The following is a 20,547-nucleotide window of genomic DNA, read 5'->3' as shown; positions in this document are numbered from 1 at the left end:
TTTCATCCAAATCCGTTCACTACTTTTTGAGTTATGTTGGGAAAAACAAAAAAATCCTGCATCCACAAACGTATCGGGCTTTACACCAAAATCTAATCAGTTGTTTCTTGGCTGATGAGTTACATTAGGAACAAACAAACAAACGGAGATATAACCTTCTCCTACTCTATTAACAGAGGTAATAAAAGTGAACAGAAGAATTAAGAAGCCCTGATGGATCTAAATCTTGGCCATTTCCTGCCTCAGTGACCTGGACGATGATGTCGTGCCTCTCGGAGTCTCTGTAATTGTCTCTGTCTCACTGTCTCTGACACACAGGATGTGGGACGTGGCCTGTGGAAAAGCACGAGCCGAGCCTGCGGTGGAGAAGCTCATAAAACGTGTCGAGGTTCTGCTAATGTGGAGGAGATAAACAGAGCCGAGTGAGATTTCCTCCCATGCAGCAATCAGGAAGTCGTTTATCCTTCACTCGTTCTGTCTGACTCAAACTCAGGCACTTAAAAGTCATTTTATACAAAATGTTGAGGGTTTTTTTTCCTCACAGATTTATTTGTGGTTTTGCCACAGCATTTCCAGGATACAGGAAATGATGTGTTTATAATTTTTCTTCAGTTCAGAGAAATGAAATTTAAAAAACAGTTCACTGAAGGGGAAAGGACGCGGGACGTGAAAAACGGATTTGCTTCTGTTCAGGTTTAATTTCACTTTGATTTATCGAGGTGAAATTTGACCTGTGAAGTCACAAGATTCGGTCTTCTGAGATTAAACAAACAAACAAACAAACAAACAAACAAACAAACAAACAAACAGACTACAGTGGAGCGACATCAGTTTGGTGAGTTAAAAGAATGGATGAGCTGCGAATTACTAATAAATAAATAAATAAATAAATAAATAAACAAGCAACCAGTCTCCTACACCGACATACACTAAGGTGTGTGTGTGTGTGTGTGTGTGTGTGTGTGTGTGTGAGTGATCTTTCTCTTCCTGATTGTTGCAATATATTTTTATCAATTTCTGCAGCTCTGCATTTAGAGATCATAATAAGAAATATAACATTTTTAAAACTTGAACATTATTTTCAAAGTTGATGATTCCTCAAATATGACATCATCCTTATAATAATTTGTTTAGAGATAAGCTATGTTTGGCATATTAAAGATAATTTTACAGTTAAATTATTAAAGATATATCTAAAACTAAGCTGGACTGATGGAAGGAGAAGGCGTATTCTTGGAGAGTATAAAAAATGAACAAATAAAAAGTTTTACTCCGTCATCCTTCACTGGTGCTGATGAAGCTTTCACCCGAACCCTTCCCAAGGTCACCTGAGAAATCCCACGCCTATTATTCTTACGGATTCCCATCAGCGGCGTCGCACCATTCATCGCTCCATTCCATCCTCCTCCATCCTCCAGAAAGCTCTCATGGTGCGGTGCATGTCTTTGACTTTTTTACACACCGTAAAACCCGATAAGGTCACTGAGCTCAAAAATTTTATTGAAACCGATTACGTAAAAATTTTTGAGGTAAGTGACTTAAATTTTTTATGGTAAGATTTCTTAAAAATTCCACTATAGTTTCACTTAATTGTAATTTTTAAGAAATCTTACCTTAAAAAATTTAAGTTACTTACCTCAAAAAATTTTACGTAATCGGTTTCAATAAAATTTTTGAGCTCAGTGACCTTATCGGGTTTTACAGTGCAGAGAAAAATGTCAAATGTGTTTTAGAAACACCTGGCATGTTTAATTTTAATTTTCATTTAATGCTCATGGTGAGAGCTGGACTAGTGTTTTGTTTAAAATGATTTGAAGCAGTTTTATTTTAAAGTGTTATGAAGGTGGAGGTAAGTGTACTTCAATAAATAAATAAATAAATAAATGCTTTTAAAATTACAATGGACATATGCTTAAAATAATATGATTGAGGTTTTTAATGATCCCAAAGCAGAACAAACAAACAAATACAAACGCTGAAGGGCACGAGGGGATCAAAAATATTGGAAACCATGATCAGGAATTAAAATAAATAAGCAAATTAATGAATCAAACAGTGACTCAATGAATAAATCAATGAATCATTGAATGAATCAAAAGCAAACAAACAAACAAACAAACAAACAAACAAACTTCCTGAATGACATTCAGGCATCAAAATATATCAGAAAACCTTCATAAGGAATTAAAAGAAATAAGTAAATTCATGAATCAAACAGTGAATCAATGAATCAATGGCAAACAAACAAACAAACCCTGAAGGACTTGAGGACATCAAAAATATTGGAAAACTTGATTAAAATAAATCAGAAAATTAATGAAACAAACAGTGAATCAATGAATCAATCAGTCAATGAATCATTGAATTAAACAAATGCAAGCAAACAAACAAGCAAACACAAACCCTGAAGGACATGAGGGCATCAAACATATTGGAAACCTTGATCAGGAATTAAAATAAATAAGCAAATTAATGAATCAAGCAGTGAATCAATGAATCAATGGCAACAAGCAAACAAATAAACAAACTTGCTGAAGGACATAAGGGCATCAAAAAATATATGAAAACCTTGATAAGGAATTAAAAGAAATAAGCAAATTCATGAATCAATCAATAAGTAAGTACTTAAGTGTGCAGATATTAATGTTGTGATTATCGGTGGCCGGTGGTTCCGACTCAGATGCAAGCGGAGGGAGTGAAATGTGAAAGAGGAGTGTTGGCTTTCCTGGGAGTGATGGATCACATCCAAACTGAAGCGAGGAAGAGGAGGAGGAGGAGGAGGAGGAGATGAGCAATCTGCAGCAGAGAGTCTTTTTTCAGGGTTTCTGGCCCAACAGCGAAGACGTGTCACGACTGGAACTGTACCAGGCTCGGGGTCTCCTCCTGTCAGATTTCTCTTTAATTAGCTGTTGAATAATGGCATTTCTTTGGCTACACACACACACACACACACACACACACACACACACACACACCATGCTTTGACTTTTGCAAATAATATGAAAAGTCTGATTTATTGTCAGTTCATGTCAGAGTTTGTCATTCAACAGATTCACTTTGACAGAGGTGACGAAACATTTTGTTTTGAAGAAGCAAATGTTTAATGAAGTATGATTTTTATTTTGGAGTTGATCATCATGATACACACAGCTCAAATATATATATATATTAATATATATATATTTGAGCTGTGTGTATCATGATGATGATGATGACCTGGCGACTTGTCCAGGGTGTACCCCGCCTTTTGCCCGTAGTCAGCTAGGATCAGATCCAGCTTGCCTGCGACCCTGTAGAACAGGATAAAGCGATAAAGCGACTAGAGATAATGAGAATTATATATATATATATATATATATATATATATATATATATATATATATATATATGGACTCCATGGCTATGCTTCACCCCCACTTTGAAAACCAGTGGTGCAAAAGAAAAGGAAAAAAAAATCATGACTTTCATGGTGCGAGTCTCATCCACACCACAGCTCCATAGTGAGAGTTAAAAGAGATGAGTGTGGAACATTAAATGTATTAAATTTTTCCTTCTGGAATGCGAAGGCGGAGGTGAGTGTGTTTTTTGTGTGATGTTGTCCCGCAGACCCGCAGTTGTTCTCTCTTTCTCTCTCTAAAAAAACCCAACACTCGCCTATTTATAGTGATTTCCAGCGCTGTTACTGACACCAGGCCCTAAAGCGCTGCGCAGATGCACGACATGCCGCAGGCGAATCCACTCGCCCCTTTCCCCTCCCAGAACATGATCCAGCAGCCCAGTGATGTGAGGAGCAACAGGCAGCTCGCCACTTCAGAGCCGTGATTTATAAGGCGGTGAATGGGTAAAGCAGGCTCGCTTCTAAACCGAGCCTTTCGCTTCCCTTCACTCATCCTTACAGCCTGAGTGCAAAAGGTCACGGGGTCACCGGAGACGTGTCGTAAGGAGCGTGTTACAACACTGCGAAGAGAGAAACAGCCTGAGAGGACTGAGGCCGTGCCAGGGCAGAGCAAAGACTTCAGGAGAGAAGGAGGGGAAAATGAAACAGAGGGGAAAAAAGGGAAAGAAAGAAAATGAGAAATAAATTATTGTAAAAATAACAACTCCACGAACATGGATGGAAAGTTAATCAGGAGACAGATAGATAGAATAGGAAGGAAGGAATGGACGAACAAACAAATGAAAGAATAAAGGAATTAAGGCATTAACTATTAAATTAATAAATTAATAGATATTCAGATGGATTGATGAATGAAGGAAGGAATGAACTGTCTGACAAATGAATGAATGAATAAATAAATAAATGTGTGTGTGGATAGATAGAGAAGGAAGGAAGGAAGGGATGGACGAACAAACAAGTGAAAGTAGATAGATAGATAGATAGATAGATAGATAGATAGATAGATAGATAGATAGATAGATAGATAGATAGATAGATAGATAGATAGAAGGAAGGAATGGACAAAAACAAATGGAAGAAGAAAGGAATTAATGCATTAACTATTAAATGAATAATTTAATAGACATTCAGATGGATGAATGAAGGAAGGAAGGAAGTCTGACGAATGAATAAATAAATAAATAAATAAATGTGTGTGGACAGATAAGAAAGGAAGGAAGGAAGGAAGGAAGGAAGGAAGGAAGGAAGGAAGGAAGGGATGGACAAACAAAGAAGTGAAAGAAGAAAGGAATTAAGGGATTAACTATCAAATGACTCAATGAACAGACATTCACATAGATAGATAGATAGATAGATAGATAGATAGATAGATAGATAGATAGATAGATAGATAGATAGATAGATAAATAGATAGATAGATAGATAGATAGGGGAAGGAAGGAAGGAAGGAAGGAAGGAAGGAAGGAAGGAACAAACAAATTAATGAAAGAAGGAAGAAATTAAGGCATTAAATATCAACTGGATAAATAAATAGGCATTCAGATGGATGGATGGATGGATGGATGGATGGATGGATGAATGAATTAATTAATTAACTGACTAATAAATGAATAAACAGACAGACAGACAAATGGACAGATACAAAAATGAATAAATAAAAAAGGAAAGAAGGAAGGCATTAATTAACAGAGCAATACACAGACAGACAGACAGACAGACAGACAGACAGACAGACAGACAGACAGATAGATAGATAGATAGATAGATAGATAGATAGATAGATAGATAGATAGATAGAATGGACAAAAACAAATGGAAGAAGAAAGGAATTAATGCATTAACTATTAAATGAATAATTTAATAGACATTCAGATGGATGAATGAATGAATGAAGGAAGGAAGTCTGACGAATGAATAAATAAATAAATAAATAAATGTGTGTGGACAGATAAGGAAGGAAGGAAGGAAGGAAGGAAGGAAGGAAGGAATGGACAAACAAACAAGTGAAAGAAAAAATGAATTAAGGGATTAACTATCAAATGAATCAATGAACAGACATTCACATAGATAGATAGATAGATAGATAGATAGATAGATAGATAGATAGATAGATAGATAGATAGATAGGGGAAGGAAGGAAGGAAGGAAGGAAGGAAGGAAGGAACAAATTAATGAAAGAAGGAAGAAATTAAGGCATTCAATATCAACTGGATAAATAAATAGGCATTCAGATGGATGGATGGATGGATGGATGGATGGATGGCTAGATGAATTAATGAATTAATTAACTGACTAATAAATGAATAAACAGACAGACAGACAAATGGACAGATACAAAAATGAATAAATAAAAAAGGAAAGAAGGAAGACATTAATTAACAGAGCAATACACATATAGACATCCAGACAGACAGACAGACAGACAGACAGATAGATAGATGGATGAATGGATGGATGGATGGATGGATGGATGGATGGATGGATGGATGAATGGTGTTAACTATGAAATGAATAAATAAATAGATCTTCAGATAGATTGTGAATATCACAGACATTCAGAGAGAAACAGTGTGAAGGTGAAAGTGTGTTGCAGCAGCAGACTTTTGAAAGCAGCCGAGCGAAAGGACACTGCGTCTGACTCCGCTCCTGCTGCCGCCTGTGATTAATTGCCGTGAAAGAAATCAGCATTATTTCAGCGGACATGAGGAATAAAGGCCGATGGAGGCGGCATGGGGTCAGACGAGGTAGACAGCAGACAGGTGCAGCTCGGACAGGACCATATTCAGCTGCACTGCCTCCGGTGGTCACAGAGGAACATTACAGCTCTCAATGTCACCGGGACTCGACTTTAGCAGCTACGTTTAACGCTTAAACGCTGTGTTTCTGGGACCTGGACACAGAAATGATGTCGTTTGAGAGCAGCGGACAGTATGGAGGGTGGAGGGAGGTGACCTGACGAGAGGAACAAAGGGCAGGAGTGGTGACTCAGCATGGAATAATACTTCATGATGGGTCAAATCAAGCAGGTTGGATTAGTACATCATCTGACTCTAGATAAGGACCTCGGTACCGAGTAACTAGTAATTCCCGACCCTTCAACTTGGAGTTCCGACTCAGGAACTCGGGATGGTCTGCGAAACTTAGCAGACGTCAAATCAACATCAAACAGGAAAGCAAAGAAACAAAAATCTGTGTATACAAGCTTTAGATGTTGAACAGTTGATTAACTTTTTTTTTTACATACATTCTGAGGTGGGCGGCACGGTGGTGTAGTGGTTAGCGCTGTCACCTCACAGCAAGAAGGTCCTGGGTTCGAGCCCCGTGGCCGGCGAGGGCCTTTCTGTGCGGAGTTTGCATGTTCTCCCCGTGTCCGCGTGGGTTTCCTCCGGGTGCTCCGGTTTCCCCCACAGTCCAAAGACATGCAGGTTAGGTTAACTGGTGACTCTAAATTGAGCGTAGGTGTGAATGTGAGTGTGAATGGTTGTCTGTGTCTATGTGTCAGCCCTGTGATGACCTGGCGACTTGTCCAGGGTGTACCCCGCCTTTCGCCCATAGTCAGCTGGGATAGGCTCCAGCTTGCCTGCAACCCTGTAGAAGGATCAAGCATCTCATCTCATCTCATTATCTCTAGCCGCTTTATCCTTCTACAGGGTTGCAGGCAAGCTGGAGCCTATCCCAGCTGACTACGGGCGAAAGGCGGGGTACACCCTGGACAAGTCGCCAGGTCATCACAGGGCTGACACATAGACACAGACAACCATTCACACTCACATTCACACCTACGCTCAATTTAGAGTCACCAGTTAACCTAACCTGCATGTCTTTGGACTGTGGGGGAAACCGGAGCACCCGGAGGAAACCCACGCGGACACGGGGAGAACATGCAAACTCCACACAGAAAGGCCCCCGCCGGCCCCGGGGCTCGAACCCAGGACCTTCTTGCTGTGAGGCGACAGCGCTAACCACTACACCACCGTGCCGCCCAAGGATCAAGCAGCTAGAGATAATGAGATGAGATGAGATGAGACATTCTGAGGTGTTCGGCCAAAATATTTGCTCCTGTCAAAATGTTTGTTGTGTCTGAATGATGGCGTACGAATACAACAAAACCACCAGGAAAATGAAAGTGAAGTAAAGTAACCGGAATGACTTTGTGTTGGAAGTTTGGAAAAAAACTCCAGAGAACTTTTGTTCAATTGTGTCTTTTCCGTATCACGTTATTTAGTCACGGATTTTAATGAAAGGTGAACCATGGGTCAAGGAACAATTGATTAGAGTTTGATGTAACTACGGATATGTATATGGATCCAGGATTTATTTTTAATTTTTTGTCTGTTCCCAATGTAACTCAAAAAGTAATGAACAGATTTGGATGAAATTTGGTGGACAGCTTTAGTATTATCCAAGGTTTATTTGATTCGATTTTCATGTTGATAGCACACAGTTTCGTGGAGGTATGAACTCTACTCAACCGAGTGCCCTTTTATTAGATTCTGATCTAGCTATCGTTATGAATTTGCATATTTTTAAAGCTAGACGGCCTTTCAATTTCATAAAATTGTTGAAATTTAGTTCCGTCTGAAATGTGCTCATTGTGATATCTGTTTATTTCTGGAATATCTCACAAAATATCAGGCCATTCTGTGGATGGGAAGTTATTTAATTTGAGGGGATTAAAGCAAATAATGTTCATGAAATCGCTCGATTTGCGCAGTCAAGCAGACAGAGGAAGTCCGTGTGCGCATGCACATGCGTAGGTTTACCTTTGACATCATTCTGTCGCTAAACGAACAGCTGATCACACCGAGGTGCTCGCTGAGCGCCGTATTTATTAGTTTGGTCCTGCGTTTCCTTTCCTTCGTATAGAACATAACGTCTTTTCTTTTCGCTTTCTTTCCGTTACTGTAGTCAGTCTTTCATGTTTCATTCACACGCTCATGTCCTCCATTTTTCTGTCCGGTTTCAAATTTGTATCCCACAATGCCTTGCGTGAATGGGGAAAGCCCACCACGTGATGGTGCATGATGTAGTATCTTGAATTGCGTCGTGGTGAAGCAGGAAAACATAGCGGAGAATTTAGGGCCACGTGGCTCGAAATTCATTAATTGTTCTATTTTAAAAATAAACTAATAAAAATGGAAGTCTGTGATTCGAATTCAGTCTCTTTCAGTCCACTAAACAAAAATAATCAGGTGTCAGGGGAAATCGTTTTTACCGTATGACCTACACTTGAAAAATCTGAAAGGCGGTCCAGCTTTTAAAGGTGACAGAATCTGTGACAATTTCCATGAAATATGATTTTAAAGTAATCTCAATTTTGTTTTTTTTTTACTGAATACAAGAAAAAAATGTGTTTATTTATTTATTTTTATCAATAGTAATCACACCTGCTGTACAGACAGAGAAGGCTGAAAAGACTGGAGTATTCATTTAATTGTACTTTTTTTTCTTCTTTAAATCTTGACTCCTTCTGGAGGAAAGAAAAGAAGACAGAAAACAAGAAAGCACCACGTTCATCACACAGCATAAGAAATGAGACAGAACGCACAGGTACAAGGGAAAGGGAGGAAGTTCCTGAGGATACAAACTCGCTTCAATAAAACACACTCGCTCAACTCTTCCTTTATTCCCTAAAGAGCACTCGGTGGCCCTTCAACCCCCCCTCCGTTCTTGATGCTCGGTGCAATTAGCACTCTCACTAAATATTGAAGGCAAGAAGAAGAATGGGGATTTTAGCCCATTCCCTTCCGCCAGGACCATCAGTCTAGTTGCGAGAGTCCAGGAACCGCGACTGCACAGGCACATCCACGGGCTAAAATGCGTCCAAATAATTTAGCCGCACACTCGTTCATTTTGAAGAGTGGAACATTATTCCCAGTGACAAATTGTGAGATGGAATTGAGAAGACAGTTTGGATACAGTTTAGAGGTTGTTCATTTGTCACCGGCAGCTCGAGATGCGTTTCTTTGCACTTCTTTTTTGAGTTATTGTTCCCCTCTCTCTCTCTCTCTCTCTCTCTCTGTGTGTGCAGTTATCAAATCAAAAACATGGAGAGTGTTGAAAGTGCAAATTGGAACTGTTATATGAAAAATTTGGCACAAGACTAACTTTAAACAAACAAAAAAAGAAAATAAATGAACAGATGAGCAGGAAAAACATGCCTGAGTACTTTTGCTTTTCATTAGCTGAGACAGACATTGCACACACACACACACACACACACACACACACACACACACACACACACACATTGAGATTAATCAGTTGCAAACATTTAATACATTAAAATGATCTATTTTAAACCTTTATAAAATCTCATGCACGTTTTCCTGTTATCCCTCGTTACTGTTAGTTTTATGCACAAGATGGCTGCTGCCACATCAAAAAACTTTTTTTTTTCCCTTGATCTGAAAACTCATCTCATTCTCATCTCATTATCTGTAGCCGCTTTATCCTGTTCTACAGGGTCGCAGGCAAGCTGGAGCCTATCCCAGCTGACTACGGGTGAAAGGCGGGGTACACCCTGGACAAGTCGCCAGGTCATCACAGGGCTGACACATAGACACAGACAACCATTCACACTCACATTCACACCTACGCTCAATTTAGAGTCACCAGTTAACCTAACCTGCATGTCTTTGGACTGTGGGGGAAACCGGAGCACCCGGAGGAAACCCACGCGGACACGGGGAGAACATGCAAACTCCGCACAGAAAGGCCCTCGCCGGCCACGGGGCTCAAACCCGGACCTTCTTGCTGTGAGGCGACAGCGCTAACCACTACACCACCGTGCCGCCCTGATCTGAAAACTTTCCCTAAAAAACATTTCCCAAGTGAGGATTTACTTTTAACGTTAGGTTTAAAGAGAGGGGTTTGAGTTATGACATCATTGTACAGTAAAAGGCGGTGTTTGTTATAAAATAATGTGATGGTGGGAGGGGCTTGTTTACAATATAATATAGTGGGAGGGGTTTTGGTTATGACATAACACCATGCAAGGGGTTTGAATCATGTTTGTGGGAGGGGCTAATGATGGAATGTAATGCATTAGGCAGTTGTTTTGTTGATGAGCATCATGGGAAGGATTTTCAAAGGAAATGGGAGTGGTTTCTTGGTTATGGTTATGACCTAACATCATAGGAGGGGTTTTTGAGGGAAACGGGAGTGTTTATTTTTGTTACGGTTATGACATAACATCATTGGGGGATTTTTGAAGGACATGGGAGTGGTGTCTTGGTTACAGTTATGACATAACATCATGGGAGGGATTTTTGAAGGAAATGGCAGTGGTGATTTTTTTGGTTACAGTCAGGACATATCATCATGGGAGGGGTTTTGAAAGGAAATGGGAGTGGTTTCTTGGTTATGATTATGACATAACATCATGGGAGGGGTTTTGACGGAAATGGGAGTGTTTTTTTTTTTTTTTTTGGTTACGGTTATGATATAACACCATGGGTTGGATTTTAGAAGGAAATGGGAATGTTTTCTTGGTAACGGTTATGACATAACATCATGGGAGGAGTTTTTGATGGAAATAGGAGAGGGTCTTTTGGGCTACGGTTATGACATAACATCATGGGAGGGTTTTTTAAAGAAATGGGAATGGGTTTTTTGGTTACGGTTATGACATAACTTCATGGGAGGGGTTTTGTTGTAATGAGAACAGGTTTTGGATATGAAATCATCGTATGAGGGATTCTGTAGTGATGTAATATATTAAGAAAGGTTGAGGAGAGGTTTGGGGCGGGGTTAGAGTTTATATCTTGCCTTCTGACTTTATTTTTATGGAATAGATTGAAATCCAACAACATTTACATCAATCATTGTACTGATTTTTATTTGCACAGATTTGTCATGTGCACGGTTTGCTGTTTAGCAAGGGGAAAGCTAACCACTTAAACTTAGCAATATATCTGTACCCAATAAGCATGTGTACATATTCATGCATATGTCGATATAATTTTTTTTTTTAGAAAATAGACGCAAATACTCTTTACACACTTTGACGAATGGATGTGAAAATAGGTCACGTGACGAGAACTAACCTGCACATTTTTGTTCCTTATTTATGTAATTTCCACAGAGTAATCATTTTAAATTCTCCTTCTTCACTCGTTAAAGCATCTTAAAAAAAAAAAAAATCTACGCAATATGAATATAAAAAGCTTTGAAAATATTACTTGAGATTACAACAGAATCTTAAAAAAAAGGCTCAGTTTGCTCTCAGTGCAACTGAAGGATTTACTGGTGATTATAGACTAGAAAGAGGATGAGGTGAAGCAAAGAAAAACCATGCATGTACTATTTTTATTTTATTTTTCCAAAACAATACCATGTTCGCCTGATTACGATCACTTTAGATAAGGCCTTGCCCATTGAAACTCAAGACTGAACATTCACAGAATATCAGAGGATGCGGTTGACCAGGTCGCCTGCTATCTCCGGAGCATGTGGGGCTGTACGTGTGTACATGTGTCTGCACGTGTGTGTGTGGGTGTGTGTGTGTGTATGCGTGAGAAGGTTTTCTGCAGTTGGTGCTGCTTAAAGGGTAACCATAAAGGATTTTTTCAGCTGATCTGCTCCTTGAAAGTCATGCTGATGTTTATTTTATTTACTTTTCAGTATCCGTATGTTGGCTGTAACGGAGCGGTAATGAACACAGAGCTTCTCAGAGGCAACACAGCTGCTGGAGAGAGAGAGAGAGAGAGAGAGACCCGTCTACACCCTCAACCACATCCTTTCAGACATCTGTCAGTAGCAACTGTGCTTAACACACACACACACACACACACACACACACATGCACGCACGCACACACAACACCCAGAGTGCTTTTCACACTTTACAGCAACAACTGCCTCCTTCTCCTTCGCACACAACTCACATAACATAACCAAGAGTTCCGGGAAATCATTACCATCGGTGCGACTGTCAACAAGCATTAACCCATCACCCCCCAGGAAAAGGCGGCACGGCACTGCGCTCTGTAACTCCGCCATGATTCAGCACAAGCATGTCACACTTCCCACCTCACAACTGGAGGTTAGCAGAACATTTTCTGAACGTTATCCCTTGAAGAACATTCACTCTGTCGAGTCAGGAGTCAGGGCAGGTGTTCTGAAACAGTTTTATACGTAACGTTCAGGCAACATTAGTTCAATGAAAGTTCACGTTCTCTTTTTAGGTATTCTAAGAGCATTGTATGCAGTTTGTGTGTGTGTGTGTCAGTATTTGTGCAGTGAATGTTCTGGAGGATGTTCTGGAAGTGTTTTATAAATAACAACGTTGATGGTGGGCAATGACGAACTGGAGCCAGACGCTGCAATTCAAGGTGTGCTTTTTACTTACGTTCATACACAGATACACACATGGGGACATACAGCTCTGTCTCTGGTTCAGCCTGACTCCTCGCCGTTCATAGCTGACACTCGACCACGCCTTCACTGCCACAGACATTTCGAAACACTCGTGCATCGTTCGTATTCAGTCAATAATCAGGTTTCTTTTAAAGACACTTCTGAGGCTGTATGGATGTGGAATGTTTCTGAACATTTATGCAGTGTAAATGCAGCTAATTTTTAAGTTTATTTCATTCATTTCATTTCCAAGACTTCAAAATAAAAATGCTGACGTGAATAACATTGATTATCTTGTTCCAATGGCACCTGTTAAAGGGTGGGACGCCTTTTAAGGGCCAAAAAGGTAAATACAGTCCTGTGCAAAAGTCGTAGACACGTGTAAAGAAATGCTGTCAATCAAAAATGGGTTAAAAATAACAAAATGAAATGTTTGAACATTAAAAATCTACTATAAACAGTAAGCCAGAATAAATGAATAAATGAAATAAAGTCAGTATTTGGTGTGAGTTGACCCTTTGCTTAAAAAAAAAAAAAATATATATATATATATATATATATATATATATATATATATATATATATATATAAAATCCGTCTCAGGTCCAGTGAGTGCAGGTTTATGCGGAAATGATCTGTAGGTTTTACTGAGCATCTTCCAGAACCAGCCGCAGTTCTTCTGGACACTTTGACCGTCACACTCACTTCTTCATTTTACACCAAAAAATGTTCCGGTAGCCTTCATTATGTTTTCTTTTTTAATCTGAAAAGAAAGTGCTCTCTTATGCAATATGCTCCTCAGACATAATACAAACTTTTTTTTTTTTTTGTCTGTAACATAATTTTGTTGCTAGGACTTTTGCACAGTGCTGTGTGTGTGTATATATATATATATATATATATATATATATATTTGGCTCTTGTCAGTGTGGTTCAGATCCTTACACTTGCCCATTTTTCTGGCTTCCAACATATAAACTTGTTCACTTGCTCATCTCATCTCTATCTGTAGCCGCTTTATCCTGTTCTACAGGGTCGCAGGCGAGCTGGATCCTATCCCAGCTGACTACGGGCGAAAGGCGGGGTACACCCTGGACAAGTCGCCAGGTCATCACAGGGCTGACACATAGACACAGACAACCATTCACACCTACGCTCAATTTAGAGTCACCAGTTAACCTAACCTGCATGTCTTTGGACTGTGGGGGAAACCGGAGCACCCGGAGGAAACCCACGCGGACACGGGGAGAACATGCAAACTCCACACAGAAAGGCCCTCGCCGGCCACGGGGCTCGAACCCGGACCTTCTTGCTGTGAGGCGACAGCGCTAACCACTACACCACCGTGCCGCCCTTATTCACTTGCTGTTTGTGAAAAATTAATTATACATGAGCTGATAGCTGGCGAGGCGCATAGCACCGAGTCGGCTATAATCCATGTGCGACGAGATTGAGTGGAATAACTGTTTTATTCTATCTGCATTCACCGGATTTTGAGAAACAGAGCATTTTTATTTTTTGCAAATTCGATAAATAAAAACTTTATACAAAACGTCAAACAAAATCATTTCTGCTTAGAATGTAAACAAACCGGCGAAATGACAGGAGCAATTTGTGAAAAATGAGATAATAATAATAATTCTTGAAAAAAAATCATTCTTTCCATCAAATACTTTCATTCCATATTTTGTTGCTTTTTTTGTATTTTTTGGGGGTTGTCTTCTCCTTCTTTAGTTTTTTTTTTTGCGGTTGGCAAACCAACTTAAAGCTGCATTACTGCCACCAACTGGGCTGGAGTGTGGAACAGGAGCTACTGGGGAGAAAAAAAAAAATCTTGATTTTTTTTTTTCCAAGTAGAGTTTTTATTTCATCCTCGGTTGCTTCAGCAACACGCTCCGCCATTTTGTTTTTCTCGACTCATGGTATATGAGCTGATATCCTTGTAGTAGAGGAGCTAATCAGAGCGCACATATCCAGTGAATGTGGATTGAATATTTAACAGCTATTCCATGAAATCGAGTGACAGATAGATAGATAGATAGATAGATAGATAGATAGATAGATAGATAGATAGTGTTTATGAATGTTACTGCAATACTAGCCTTTAATTTCATTCATTTCCTTTTTTATGGTATTCTGAGAGTTATATATCGATGTAACATTTATGATCGTTAGTGCAGCGTTACTACAATTATCATTTACTTTACATTTACATTATGCTTATGAATATTTATGAAGTTTTCATTCTAAGAACGATTAATTAATTCATGTAATTTCTCGGGGTATTTTCAAAGCGTTTCATATGTAACGTTTACAAACATTTCTGCAACGTTTGTTCAGCGAACGTGAATTTTTACTTCAACTAACACTTGTACTCTTTTTAAAGGATATTCTGAGAGCGTTTTGTGTGTATATGTTTGTGAACATTCCTGCAACATTAGTTTTACAAACATTTACTTTCATTCATGAATGTTTTTGCAAAGTTTGATGAATGAATCCTGTTTAATCGAGAATGTTCAGTTTTGTTGCTGATGCTTTATACTGAATGTTTATTAACATTTGCGCAACTCAAGTTCAAGACTTTTATATGATATTGTGAATGTTTTATGTTGAACGTTTGGGCAACGTGAGTTCAATGAATGTTGAGTTTCATTTCTCAGGGCATTCTGAATGTTTTAAAAGTAGTGTGTGTACAGTGTTTGTGTGACGTGAGTTTATCTAAAGTTATTTTATATCTCGAATACACTACATGGTCAAAAGTATATGGACGCCTGAGCATAGTTCTTCTCCAAATTGGGAAGCATAGAATAGAATGTATAAAATGTGTCCAAAAACTTTCAGCCGTATGCTTTTTTTTTCTGTCGAGACAAGTAGGTGTGACTAATTAATTTAAACGATGTGTATTTTATTGACTTTGGCTCAAAATGTTTGAGTCAGGACTAAGTAAGTCCATCCGATCTGTGTCATGTTTATGATTTGCAAGGTGTTAGCTTAGAAAGATCGTGGAAAAAAAAAAAAAGCAATACGCAACTAAGAATTTGCATATGTTATTCACAAAGAGTCGGCCTCGTTATCATATTTCCATCACGGCGGACCGATGTGAATCAGAATCGCACTGGATCATGACTTCCTTTGAAGTCTTTTATGATGTGATGCTGGAGTTTTACAGTATATCGTGGGTGACTGGTCAACTTTGTTCTGAGAAAAAGCTTTCTACAAAGACTTAAAGGATCTCACTCTCTGTCACTCACACACACACATATCTGCATTTCTGGGTAAAAGTGAAAGGTGACAAGAACATTGCATCATCCAGGCGAGCTGTGGAACAAAGAAAAGGTTTCTCGGGACCCTTCAGTACTTTCTGAATCACTGATGGAGTGTGATGAAGCAATGGAGACACACGGTCAGAGCTGATGAAGAAACATTTCGACTGCAAAAACTGTCGGAATGAAAATAACTTATTTATTTATTTATTTTCAAGGCGAACCCTACTGTCCGGACCCTCTCAGAAACAGGGCTACAGTAGGAGTCCATTTCCGTCCCCCAAGCTACATTCGACACTAAGGTACCATCTAGGGCTCATTATTGGACCTCAAGGTCACCATGTGCACCTTTTAAGGGCCAAAAATGTACGTACAGTCCTGTGCAAAAGTCTTAGCCCCCCTATTTTTAATTGTTTTTTCCATACAAACCAGGGCTTTGAACCGGTTCAAGGAACGAAAACGAAAACCGGGAACTTTTTCTATTTCACATGGAACAGAAACGAAACCAGAAACTTTATTATTTTTTATGTTCCAGAACAGAAACGCTTATTAAAAATAATGGTAACTGGTTAATATCGGTTTTTATTTCGTTCCTCAAAGTTTCCGTAGCCTACAAATAAAAAAGTAATTATTCTCCTGCGCAAGTTTCTATGACCCGCTGGGGTTCACTTCCTGTGTGACGTTCGCTGACTGAATGGAGAGAGCGGGAGGGTGGACTACTATCACGTCTCCACATCTTAAATAAGAGGTAAATATTGCAGTCTATCGTTATTCAAAAACGTCAATTTCAAACACGATATCAATATATTTGTCCACGTTAATGAGAGGCTCGCGAACATTAAATTACGTTAACCTCTGTTAGCCTATCAATGCATAGGGCCTGACTAGCCTTTGGTAACACACTAAACGAATTATCTTTCATTTTTGGCACTTTTTCTGTTTGTGTAGATGGGAAGACATACTGAGAATCCAAATCACCAACATTTGAAATAATAATTGTTTTGAATTATTTCTTGTCTTATTTAATGAAGGTTGTAATAGAATTAGCCTACATTTGGCTTAAGCTGGATGAGACGGAGACATAATTTTATAGCCATTTGTTAAACAGCTGACAGGGAACGTAATTAACCGTTCCGGGAACGAAATTTTTTTGTTCTAACCGGTTCGGGAACGTCTATTTAATGGTGGAACCCAAAACCGGAAACGTTAAAATTCCGTTTCTGTTCGGAACGAACCAATAGGAAAAAAATTCTGGTTCAAAGCCCTGATACAAATGTTGTTATTTTTTGACTTCGACATTGAGTCAAAACATTACAAACACATTTTGGAGTCCCAAACATTCTTTTTTTTTTTTTTTCCAGCACAAAAGTAAATGTTACAGAAAAAAAAAAAGTTTATAATATGTCTGAGCAGCATATTCCATAAGAGAGCACTTTCTTTTCAGATTAAAAAAGAAAACATAATGAAGGCTACTGGAAAATTTTGGGTGCAAAATTAAGAAGAAGTGAGTGTGAGAGTCAAAGTGTCCAGAAGAACTGTGGCTGGTTTTGTAAGATGCTCGATAAAACCTACAGCTCATTTCCTTATAAAACTGCACTCACTGGTCCTGAGACTACTATTTATTTTAAAGGGTCGTCTCACACCAAATACTGACTTTGTTTCATTTATTCATTTATTACAGCTTACTGCTTCCTGTTTAGAGTATTTTTGTAATGTTGAAACATTTCATTTCATTATTTTTATGACATTTTTGGTCGACAGCATTTCTTTACAAGTGCCTCAGACTTTCTCAGAGCACTGTATATTTTCCCAAGCAGTCTAATAAGCATCTTAGAAGGTACTTACAATAAGGATATGTATTTATATATAATAATTAATATGTAAATGTCATGCATAAGTGAAGTATTAAGCTTAAAGTTGCTTCGGACAAGAGACGAAGTCTGATTTAATTCCAACATGATAAAATGAAATGTTGGCAGGAGGTGAATATTTATGGAAGGTGCTGTATATCTATCTTAAGCATGGCATGTAACTTTCTGAAGCTTACGGAACACTGTCACTCAGCACAAATATGGCACCATAGACAGATCCACAATCCCACAAACACACACTCATACACACACTCTCACACACTCTCACACACACACCATCCCCCAGGGCACGGAGGGCACAGTTGGGTGACGCAGGCCGGGATTTTTATGACAAAATATTGATCTTTTTCACTGGAGCGCGCCGCAAAAACTCGGCCCAGACAGACAGCAAAAATAACTGTAACCATATAACAGTTTCCTGCCGGTGGGGAATAGATCTCCAGCATGGATCTAACCCACGTGGGGGTTATTTCTGGAGGGCCGGAGCACGTTCAAGCCCCAGGGCTTTTCAAGTCTCTTGAGTCAGAAGAAGAATCATGCCTCATGAAACGTCTCCGGTCAAAATGCCCGGATTTAGACTTGTGCGAAAAAGTGGACCGATAATAAAAATAATACCATTCCCCATTTTACACTGTGGAGTTAAAGTGTGCACCCTGTTCACTATGGAGTGCACGAGTTATTCAGTACCGCAGTGATGTTGAATTCTTGACTCTGATTGGTCAGAAGGGGTCGATTCATTTTCTAGAACAGTTTTGGGCTCTGACTGTTGTGCAGGGTGAGATTAAAGTGCTCATTATGCATAATATGTGATGGGCCTGGCTCTGGGGGGGGTGGCACCCAGTCACAAGGCTGGCCAACCCACCTGAGGAGAAGTGAGAGGGAAAAAAAGTCAAATATATCTATATAAATTGCCCCCTCCCCCAAAAAAATCTTCTTGGCCCACCTTGTTAGTGAGAGCTGGATCTGGCCCCGATTACGTGATCGTTTCTATAGCAACAGCTCGCTCACTCGCTCGTTCATGGCAGATGGATGGATGGATGCACCATATAAAAGGATTTAGAAAGCATGTCATCTTTGATGTGGTGGAGTTTTCCAGAATCTAAAAAAATGCATGGTGATCATCCAGAAAGTATCATCTAAGGGATCTCTGAGGCAAAACGTAGCACTTTTTATATAATAATAATAATAATAATAATAATAATAATAATAATATGTTCAATTTATATAGCGCCTTTCACAAAACCCAAGGTCACTTTACAATAATAGGCAGGAGAGAAAAGAAGAAAAAAAATCTCATGTCTAGTGAATAGGGGATTGGGGAGTAGGGGACAGGGAATAGGGGATAGGGAACAGGGAATAGGGGACAGGGAACAGGAAATAGGGGATAGGGAACAAAGAATAGGGGATAGGGAACAGGAGATAGGGGATAGGGGACAGGGAATATGCAACAGGGGATAGGGGATAGGGAACAAGGGATAAGGAACAGGGGACAGGGGATGGGAACAGGGGACAGTGGAGAGAGGATAGGGAACAGGGAATAGAGGATAGGGAACAGGGGATGGGGATAGGGAATAGTGAACAGGCGATAGGGCATAGGGAACAGGGGATAAGGGATAGGGAACAGGGGATAGGGGACCTGAAACAGGGGTCAGGGGATAGGGAACAGGGGATCGGGGATAGGGAATTGGGAACAGGAGATAGAGGATAAGGAACAGGGAATGGGGATAGGGAACAGGGGATAGGGAACAAGGGATATGGAATAGGGGATAGGGAATGGGGACAGGGATAGGGGACAGGGGATAGAGAACAGGGGACAGGAGATAGGGAACAGGGGATAGGGAATAGGGGAGAGGAGATAGAGAATAGGGGATAGAGAACAGGGGATAGAGGACCTGGAACAGGGGATAGGGAACAGGGAATAGGGGATAGGGAACAGGGGACAGAGGATAGGGAACAGGAGATGGGGATAAGGGACAGGGAATGGGGACAGGGGATAGGGGACCTGGAACAGGGGATAGGGGACAGGGAATAGGGGACAGGGGATGGGGATAGGGGACAGGAGATAGGGAACAGGGGACAGAAGATAGGGAACAGGGACAGGGGATGGGGACAGGAGATAGGGAACAGGGGACAGGAGATAGGGAACAGGGACAGGAGATAGGGAACAGGGACAGGAGATAGGGAACAGGGACAGGAGATAGGGAACAGGGACAGGAGATAGGGAACAGGGGATAGGGAACAGGAAATAGGGGACAGGGAATAGGGATCAGGGGATAGGGCACCATTTTGGACACAAGGTTAAATGCTACAAATAACATGTCACATGACTTCAAACCTGGTCAGAATTAGAGAGAGAGAAAAAAAAAAAACACTTGGTGTTGTGCTGTTGTAGGAAACTAATGAACACCAGGCTGGGGTGATGAAGCATGAAGAGTGATGAATTTTCTTATTTTCTGATAGATTTATCGATTATTCCCACAGAGCATGTTGCAAACGTAGCTAGCTGCCACTGGAGAGCTGCGTTAGCTGAACTAACCACTTACCATTAGCACAGGGTCGTGTTTATAGAGCTTAGCTAATGCTGCTAAATCATGGTGTGCACTTCATTTTTAGGAATGTGAATAAGTAAATAAATGAATAAACACACCAGAAAATAA

At 39.9% G+C, this 20,547-nt stretch overlaps 1 protein-coding gene across 2 annotated transcripts in view; it reads right to left on the bottom strand.

Annotated features, from left to right (window-relative positions):
* Positions 1 to 2,538: 2,538 nt before the first annotated feature.
* The window catches only part of mafa (MAF bZIP transcription factor a), a 99,707-nt gene continuing 81,698 nt past the window's right edge, over positions 2,539 to 20,547 (bottom strand). The window contains exon 3 of one of the 2 annotated variants that reach the window (XM_060923202.1): positions 2,539 to 2,931. The gene's annotated coding sequence lies outside the window, so the exon portion shown is untranslated. The remainder of the gene's footprint in view (positions 2,932 to 20,547) is intronic. The other variant, XM_060923204.1, reaches the window with a different exon arrangement.

Source organism: Neoarius graeffei, chromosome 6, assembly GCF_027579695.1.
Source record: "Neoarius graeffei isolate fNeoGra1 chromosome 6, fNeoGra1.pri, whole genome shotgun sequence".
Lineage (NCBI taxonomy): Eukaryota > Metazoa > Chordata > Actinopteri > Siluriformes > Ariidae > Neoarius > Neoarius graeffei.
This window is presented reverse-complemented; position numbering and strand designations above follow the sequence as displayed.